Source organism: Triticum aestivum, chromosome 2B, assembly GCF_018294505.1.
Source record: "Triticum aestivum cultivar Chinese Spring chromosome 2B, IWGSC CS RefSeq v2.1, whole genome shotgun sequence".
Classification (NCBI taxonomy): domain Eukaryota; kingdom Viridiplantae; phylum Streptophyta; class Magnoliopsida; order Poales; family Poaceae; genus Triticum; species Triticum aestivum.
This window is the reverse complement of record NC_057798.1, coordinates 13653301-13662977: the sequence shown is the minus strand read 5'-3', so window position 1 is coordinate 13662977 and position 9677 is coordinate 13653301.

Sequence of the window (9677 nt, the reverse complement as noted above, 5' to 3'; positions counted from 1 at the left end):
TGGTATCAACATACATCCAAGAGCTGGTGTTACCTAAACCATCTAGAAACACCACCTAAGTCACAAGGTGCCACAAATAAGCCCTGGCGTACTTCTCCTTGATTACCTCACCAACATTTGGTGGAGAACGATCTAGCTTCTTGTTGCCACGAGTACTATACACCGGTTGGGGTATGATCCTTCTTGTCTTGTCTTGTCCACAACTTTGGTTCAACACCAATCAATCTTGCAATCCATTGTTGCCACCCCTCAGACTTCTCCTTCTCGATGAGAGCCCTCCTCTCGATCAGAAGGGTGGTGATAATCGCAAAGTCCTCCAAAGTGACTGTGATCTCACCAAGGGGCAGGTGGAAGTAGTGTGTCTTCGGCCTCCAATGGTCCATGAGGTCGACAAAGTTGTCTAGTTGAGAACGAGTGGCATACCTTTGAAGTTGAGGACAAAGGGGAGAAGATGTAGTCTCCAGAAATAGGGATCGTACCAACTGTCGTACTACATAGGGGCATGAGGATTGTGGCCCCTCATACGCGGAAGTGTTGGCACCTGCACAAAAAAAGCAAGTTGTAGTCACATTATTGATACTTTGAAACAATGACAACAATTAAACAATATAGATAATTATCTCCCTTCTTTTGATGCCATGTCCACGAAGCATGGATTCATACTCATGCTCAAGTCGCGGGTACCTATCATTTTCTGCCATCCTACATAACACATATAACTACGTTAACACAGGCCACAATATCATATATGCCCCAATTTTTTGTGATCATAACTAACAAAACTTCATAGATATCTCTACTACGACTAGAAGTTCATAATAATCACACATATGTGCCACCCAATTTATTAGCCATAGATACTACAATTAGTTCAATAAAAATCTAAACATACAACTATACAAGTATCATATATGAAAGAAAAGCAGCGAGTGCACGACATCGCGTCTCCTGGAAGCCACTCTAGAAGCGTCCAATATGACTGCTCATTGTTGTCGGGCGTATTGTCCGTTTTAACTCGACTATTTATCATCACATTCCACATGTCCACCCACCACTGGTGGTGCTCCTCCCGATTCTTCACGCCCTTGACCTCTTGATGATCAATATTGCAAGTCGTGAGAAGAATAGATGATTACACCTTTAGGTTTAGCATCACTGCCATTTACTAGAATGGGTTCTCACCTATGGACCCTCATACTTGTCTCCACCTAGTCTAGTGGGGATTGTTGCCTTACTCCAACTTGCTTTGTGATGACCCACAAGTATAGGGTATTGCTTCAAGGGTATTGTTTCACCCAAATTTATTGATCCGACACAAGGGAGCCAAAGAATATTTATGAGTCTGATACATCTCCAACATATCTATAATTTTTTATTGTTCCATGCTATTATATTATCCATCTTGGATGTTTTATATGCATTACTATGCTATTTATATCATTTTTTGGGACTAACCTATTAACCTAGTGCCCAGTGCCAGTTGCTGTTTTTTTCCTTGTTTTTGTCTTTACAGAAAATCAATACCAAACGGAGTCCAAACGGAACAAAATTTTTTGGGGATTTTTTTGGACCAAAAGACACCCAGAAACCTTCTGGAGGAGGTTAGAGGGGGCACCAGTTGGCGACAAGCTTGGGAGGCACGCCCCCCTCGGGGGGGGGGGGGGGCTTGTGGCCCCCTTGATGCTCCTCCAACCCTATTATTTGCTATATAAATACCCAAACATTCCACATATACCGAAGGGCACACCAAAAGTACTTTTTCGCTGCCGCAAGCTTCTGTTCTCATGAGATCCCATCTAGGGGCCTTTTCCGGCACTCCGCTGGAGGGGGATTTGACCACGGGGGTCCTCTACATCAACCTTGCTGCCCTTTTAATGATGTGTGAGTAGTGTACCATAGACCTACGGGTCCATATCTAGTAGCTATATGGCTTCTTCTCTCTCTTTGATTTTCAGTACAATGTTCTCCTCGATGTTCTTGGAGACCTATTCGATGTAATCTTATTTTGCGGTGCGTTTGTTGAGATCCGATGAATTGTGGATTTGCGATCAGATTATCTATGAATATTATCTGAGTCTCTTCTGAACTCTTTTATGCATGATTAAGATAGCTTTGTATTTCTCTCCGATCTATTGATTTGGTTTGGCCAACTAGATTGATTTTTCTTGCAATGGGAGAGGTGCTTTGTAGTGGGTTCAATCTTGCGGTGCTCATACCCAGTGACAGAAGGGGACATGACACGTATTGGTATTGTTGTCACTAAAGGATAAAAAGATGGGGTTTATTCATATTGATTGGATCTATCCCTCTACATCATGTCATTTTGCTTAAAGTGTTACTCCGTTCTTGTTAACTTAATACACTAGACGCATGTCGGATAGTAGTCGATGTGTGGAGTAATAGTAGTAGATGCAGGCAGGAGTCGGTCTACTTGCCATAGACGTGATGCCTATGTTCATGATCATTGCCTTAGACATCATCATAACTTTGCACTTTTCTATCAATTGCTCACAGTAATTTGTTTATCCACCATATGCTTTCTTTCAAGAGAGAAGCCTCTAGTGAAAAATATGGTCCCGGATCTCTTTTTATCATATTATTTTCAGATCTATATAATAAAAAATACAAAAATACCTTGCTGCAATTTATTTATCTTTACTTTATTTATCACTTTTACCGATCTTCTACACCTATTTCTATGAGACCTCATCCTTGCAAGTAACTTTGAAGGGATTGACAACCCCTTTTTCGCGCTGGGTGCAAGTATTTGTTTGTTTGTGTAGGTGCAATCATTGGGGACTTGTGTGTACCTCCTACTAGATTGATACCTTGTTTCTTAACTAAGGGAAATACTTATCACTACTTTGATGCATCACCATTTCCTCTTCAAGCAAAAAACCAACACAAGCTGAAGAAGTAGCAGGAAGAATTTCTGGCACCGGTGCCAGGGAGGATCTACATCAAGCCTACCAAGTACCTATCATAAACTCTCATCTCTTGCACTTACATTATTCACCATTTGCCTCTCGTTTTCCTCATCTTTCCCTTTTCATTTGCCTTCTTTCCATTCGTCTTTTCGTTAGCTTTTTGTTTGAGTGCTAGATTGCTTTATTTGCTATCATGGCTAGTATTTCTCTCGCGGCATGTACCCCGGAAAGTGAGGTTCTAAATTTTTAACAAAGGGGAGGAGAGAATTTAAAAGATGCTTGGTATAGAATTTGCGATGCTTAGAATAGACCTACCCATAAGCAATCCACTACAGTACTCTTCGAAAATTTTATGTTGGTGTTACTACTTGCTATAGATTTATGCTAGACACTATTACTGGGGGTAATTTCTTGGGTAGTCACCCTATGGATGCTCTTGATGCTATGGGAAATTTGGTGGGATCACCACCTATCATGATTAATGAAACAACATTATCCTTGGAACATGTGATGCAAAGGCTTGATATTATTGAAAATAAAATTTCTATCATAGAGCATATTCAAAATTTAGATTAAAAGATTCATAATCATATCACTCAATTTGGATCAAAGGTAGAAATCACTTTAAAAACTCTAAAGGGGAAGGGCCTATAATAGATGAGAGGGTAGAAAAAGGTTCCGCTAGGGTTGATAAGTTGGAGGATATTATTACCCATTTAGGTTCTACCTTTGCTTCTATCAAAACTACTCCAAAATTTCTCGGTAATAAAACTACTAAGTTTATCTATGTTACTAAAAATAAGGGTGGATCATCTAGTAAAGGAAATGAGGATCTTAAGATGATAAGTATTTGCCCTAGTTTTATCAATATGATTAAGGAACCTATCCTTACGAGTGATTATCTTGATTTTCTACCTAGGAGTGTGATCATTAAAAAACCTAATGAAATCCCTAGGAGGTACTAGTGTGCAATTGAATAATTGAATACCAAAGATGATAATACGTAGATCCATAAAATATGCCTGGCTAGGGGCATAAAACAATAGCGCTTGTTAGGAGGCAACCCAATGTTATTTTTGTTTTTATTTATTTGCTTCTGTTTTTCAATAAATATGCAATTTTACTTATGTTATGATTGTGTTTAAGAGTTTTATTTAATGTTTGTGCCAAGTAGAGCCTTTGGGATGATCTATGGTTTTAGTTGATTTGATTTTGCTGAAAAACAGAAACTTTTGCCCCTAGTTCTGGAATTTTGTAAATTCACATAAACGTGCTTTTGATATGAATTTTTTACGCAAAATTTAGATACAAATTTTGTACTATGTCCTAATGTTTCAGAATTTTTAGAGTTACATAAGTATGGGCAATATTCAGGTCTTCACAGACTGTTCTGTTTTTCACAGATTCTGTTTTCTTTGCACCGTTCTCTTGTTTTGATGAATCTATGGGTAGTATGGGGGGGGGAATGAACCATAGTGAAGTTGGAATAAAGTAGATATAATGCTAATATAAAATTGGAATGAGTTTACAACAATACCTAAAGTGGTGATTTGCTTTTATTATACTAATGGAGCTCACGAGTTTTCTATTGAGTTTTATGTTGTGAAGTTTTCAAGTTTTGGGTGAAGTTTCGATGGACTAAGGAATAAGGAGTGGCAAGATCCTAAGCTTGGGGATTCCCAAGGCACCCCAAGGTAATATTCAAGGACAAACAAGCATCTAAGTTTGGGGATGCCCCGGATGGCATCCCCTTTTTTGTCTACAATCCATAGGTAAACTGCTTGAGGCTATAATTTTATTCACTACATGATATGTGTTTTGCTTGGAGCGTCTTGTATTATACGAGTCTTCTCTTTATTTGCTTTTTAGTTTGCCACAGTTATCCTTTCTGTACACACCTTTGGAGAGGGACACACATTAATCAGGAATTTATTAGAATACTCTATGTGCTCCACTTATATCTTTTAGAGCACGATGGTGGTTATATTTTGAAGAAATTTATGAAATATCATGCTTCACTTAATTATTTTGAGAGTCTTGTAAATGGTATGCCAATTTTCTTAGGTTATGAATTTGGTCGTAATCTGATGGGTATTCAAGAGGGATATAATAAAAACTTTCATGAAGATCATTGAAATATATGAGAAGTTTGAGTCCTTGCATTTGTTTTGAGATATAAAGATGGTGATATTAGAGTCATGCTAGTTAGTAATTATGGTTTAGTAAGAATACTTGTGTTAAGGTTTCTGATTCCTGAGCATGCACGTATGGGACGAGCGATGGTCTTTTCCTACCAATCTATCCCCCTAGGACCACACACAGTAGTACTTTGCTTTGAGGGCTAATAAACTTTTGCAATAAGTATGTGAGTTTTTTATGACTAATGTTGAGTCCATGGATTATACACATTCTCACCCTTCCACCTTTGCTAGCCACCCTAGTACCGGGCAACTTTCGCCGGCGCATTAAACCCTCCTTATACCTGTCCTCAAAACAGCCACCAAACCTACCTATTATGGCATTTCCATAGCCATTCCGAGATACATTACCATGCTACTTTCACCGTTCCTTTTTATTATGACACATACCATTATTTTCATATTGCTTTGCATGATCATGTAGCTGGCATAGTATTTGTGGCCTGGCCACCATTCATAATTTCTATGCATGTCATGTTAGATCATTCCACATCCCGGTACACCGCCGGAGGCATTCATATAGAGGCATATCTTTGTTCTAGTATCGAGTTGTAATTCTTGAGTTGTAAGTAAATAGAAGTGTGATGATCATCATTATTAGAGCATTGTCCCATGTGAGGAATATAAAATAAATAAAAAGGAGGCCAAATGAGCCCAAGAAAAAAGAGGCCAAAGTGCACAACAAAAAAAGGGGGGAAAAGAAAAGAAAAAATGAGAGAAAAAGAGAGAAGGGACAATATTACTATCCCTTTCCACACTTGTGCTTCAAATGCACCATGTTCTTCATGATAGAGAGTCTCCTATTTTGTCACTTTCATATATTACTAGTGGGAATTTTCCATCATAGAACTTGGCCTGTATATTCCAATGATGGGCTTCCTCAAATTCCCGAGGTTTTCATGAGAAAGCAAGTTGGATGCACCCCACTTAGTTTTCTTTTGAGCTTTCAGACACTTATAGCTCTAGTGCATCCGTTTTATGGCAATCCCTACTCACTCGCATTGATATCAACTGATGGGCATCTCCATAGCCTATTAATTTGCCTAGTTGATGTGAGAATTTCTTTCTCCTTTTTTGTATACTACCACCTTCTATTCCACCCATAGTGCTATATCCATAGTTCACGCTCATGTATTGCGTGAGAGTTGAAAAAGCTGAAGCATGTTAAAAAGTATGAACCAATTGCTTGGCTTGTCATCGGGATTGTGCATGATAAATACTTTGTGTTAATAAGATGGAGCATGACAAGACTATATTATTTTGTATGGATAACTTTCGTTAGCCATGATATTTGAAAGGACACAATTACTTTTTCGTATGCTTGAAGTATTGTTTTATGTCAATATCAAACTTTTGTTTTGAATCTTATGGATATGAATATTCATGTCACATAAAAGAAAGATTACTTGATAAACATGTTAGGTAGCATTCCACATGAAAAATTCTGTTTTTATCATTTACCTACTCGAGGATGAGTAGGAATTAAGCTTGGGGATGCTTGATATGTATCCAACGTATCTATAGTTTTTGATTGTTCCATGCTACTATATTATCCATCTTGGATATTTTATATGCATCATTATGCTATTTTATATCATGTTTTGGGACTAACCTATTAACCTAGTGCCAAGTGCGAGTTGTTGTTTTTTTCCTTGTTTTTGTCGTTATAGAAAATCAATACCAAACGGAGTCCAAACAGAATGAAATTTTTTGAGGATTTTTCTTGGACCAGAAGACACCCAGGAACCATCTGGAGGAGGTTATAGGGGCCACCAGAAGGCAACAAGCTTGGGAGGCGCGCCCTAGGGGGCGCCCTCCAGGCTTGTGGCCCTCCTGATGCTCCTCCAACCCTAATATTTTCTCTATAAATACCCAAACATTAAACATATACCGAAGGGAACACCAAAAATACATTTTTGCTGCCACAAGCTTCTGTTCTCATGAGATCCCATCTAGGGGCCTTTTCTGGCACTCCACCGGAGGGGGATTTGATCACGAGGGGCTTCTACATCAACCTTGCTGCCCTTCTGATGATGTGTGCGTAGTTTACCACATACCTACTAGTCCATATCTAGTAGCTAGATGGCTTCGTATCTCTCTTTGATCTTCAATACAATGTTCTCCTCGATGTTCTTGGAGACCTATTCGATGTAATCTTCTTTTGCAGTGCGTTTGTTGAGATCTGATGAATTGTGGATTTGCGATCAGATTATCTATGAATATTATCCGAGTCTTCTCTGAACTCTTTTATGCATGATTAAGATAGCTTTGTATTTCTCTTCGGTCTATTTATTTGGTTTGGCCAACTAGATTGATTTTTCTTGCAATGCGAGAGGTGCTTTGTAGTGGGTTCAATCTCGCGGTGCTCATACCCACTGATAGAAGGGGACATGACACGTATTTGAATTGTTGTCACTAAGGATAAAAATATGGGGTTTATTCATAATGATTGGATCTATCTCTCTACATCATGTCATTTTGCTTAAAGCGTTACTCAGTTCTTGATTACTTAATAAACTAGATGCATGCCAGATAGCGGTCGATGTGTAGAGTAATAGTAGTAGATGCAGGCAGGAGTCGGTCTACTTGTCAGGGACATGATGGCTATGTTCATGATCATTGCCTTAGACATCGTCATAACTTTGCACTTTTCTATCAATTTCTCACAGTAATTTGTTTACCCACCATATGCTTTCTTTCAAGAGAGAAGGCTCTAGTGAAAACTATGCCCCCCAGTTCTATTTTTATCATAAAAGATCTATAAAATCAAAAACACAAAAGTACCTTGCCGCAATTAATTTATCTTTACTTTATTTATCACTTTCACTTATCTTTTATACCTATTTCTATCAGATCTCATCCTTGCAAGTAACCGTGAAGGGATTGACAACCCCTTTTTCATGTTGGGTGCAAGTATTTGTCTGTTTGTGTAGGTGCAATCATTGGAGACTTGTGTGTTCCTCCCACTGGATTGATACCTTGGTTCTTAACTGAGGGAAATACTTATCTCTCCTTTGCTGCATCACCCTTTTCCTCTTCATGGGAAAAACCAACGCAAGCTCAAGAAGTAGCACAAAGCTACTAGAAAAGATCATTACCCCTTGCCTTTTATTGATCAAATGTTAGAAAGATTGTCTAGGCATATAGAATTTTGTTTCCTAGATGGATATTTCGGTTTTCTCAAATACCTATGTCAAAAGAAGATCAAGAGAAAACTACCTTTACTTTCCCTTTTGGAACTTATGCTTATAGACGCATGCCTTTTGGTTTATGTAATGCGCCTGCTACCTTTCAAAGATGTATGACTGGTATATTCTCTGATTTTGATGAAAAGATTGTTAAGGTATTCATGGATGAATTTTCCGTTAATGGGACTTCTTTTGATGATTGCTTAAGCAACCTTGATCAATTTTTGCGGAGATGTGAAGAAAGTAATCATGTCTTGCATTGGGAGAAGTTCCACTTCATGGTGAATGAAGGTATAGTGCTTGGGCATAAATTTTTTGAACGAGGTATTGAACTGGTGATACATCTGCAACGTATCTATAGTTTTTGATTGTTCCATGTTGTTATATTATCATTCTTGGATGTTTTATAATCATTTTCTCGCAAATTTATATCATTTTTCGGGACTAACCTATTGACATGGTGCCCAATGTCAGTTGCTGAGTTTTTGCTTGTTTTTTCCTTCGCAGAAAATCAATATCAAATGGAGTCCAAATGCCACGAAACTTTTTGGAGATTTTTTTGGACCAAAGACATCCAGGGAGTCAAGAGAGCACATGAGCGGAGGCCCGTGGGGCTCACTAGCCAACAGGTTGCGCCCCAGGCCCCTGGCGCGCCCTGGTGGGTAGTGGAGCGCATGGGAAGCTTCTCCACAGATCCTCGACTCTATAAATACCACAATATTCCAGAAATTCTAGAGGAGCCGACGAAAAATTATTTCAGCCGCTGCAAGTTCCAAAGCCACGAGATCCAATCTAGAGCCCTTTTCCGGCGCTCCGCCGGAGGGGAACATGATCATAGAGGGGTTCATCATCCTCACTGGCACTCCTCCGATGATGTGTGAGTAGTTCATCTTAGACCTACGGGTCCGTAGGTAGTAGCTAGATGGCTCTCTCTCTCTCTCCCTCCCTCTCTCTCTCTCTCTCTTTGATCTTTAATACAATGTTCTTTTCAGAGATCTATTTGATGTAACTCTTATATGCGGTGTGTTTGTTGGGATCCAATGAACTGTGAGTTTATGATCGGATCTATTTATTCATATCCATAGATGATTATCATAGCCTCGCATTTCTTCTCCTATATTTAGGTTTTGTTTGGCCAACTTGATTAATTTATGTTGCAATGGGGAGAGGTGCTTTGTAATGGGTTCTATCTTGTAGTGCTCAATCTCAGTGACAGAAGGAGACATGAAACACATGTATTGTTGCTATTAAGGATAAAAAGGTGGGCTCTATTCCTACATGAATAGATCTTGTCTACATCATGTCATTGTTCTTAAGGCATTACTCCATTTCTCCATGAACTTAATACACTAGATGCATGCTGG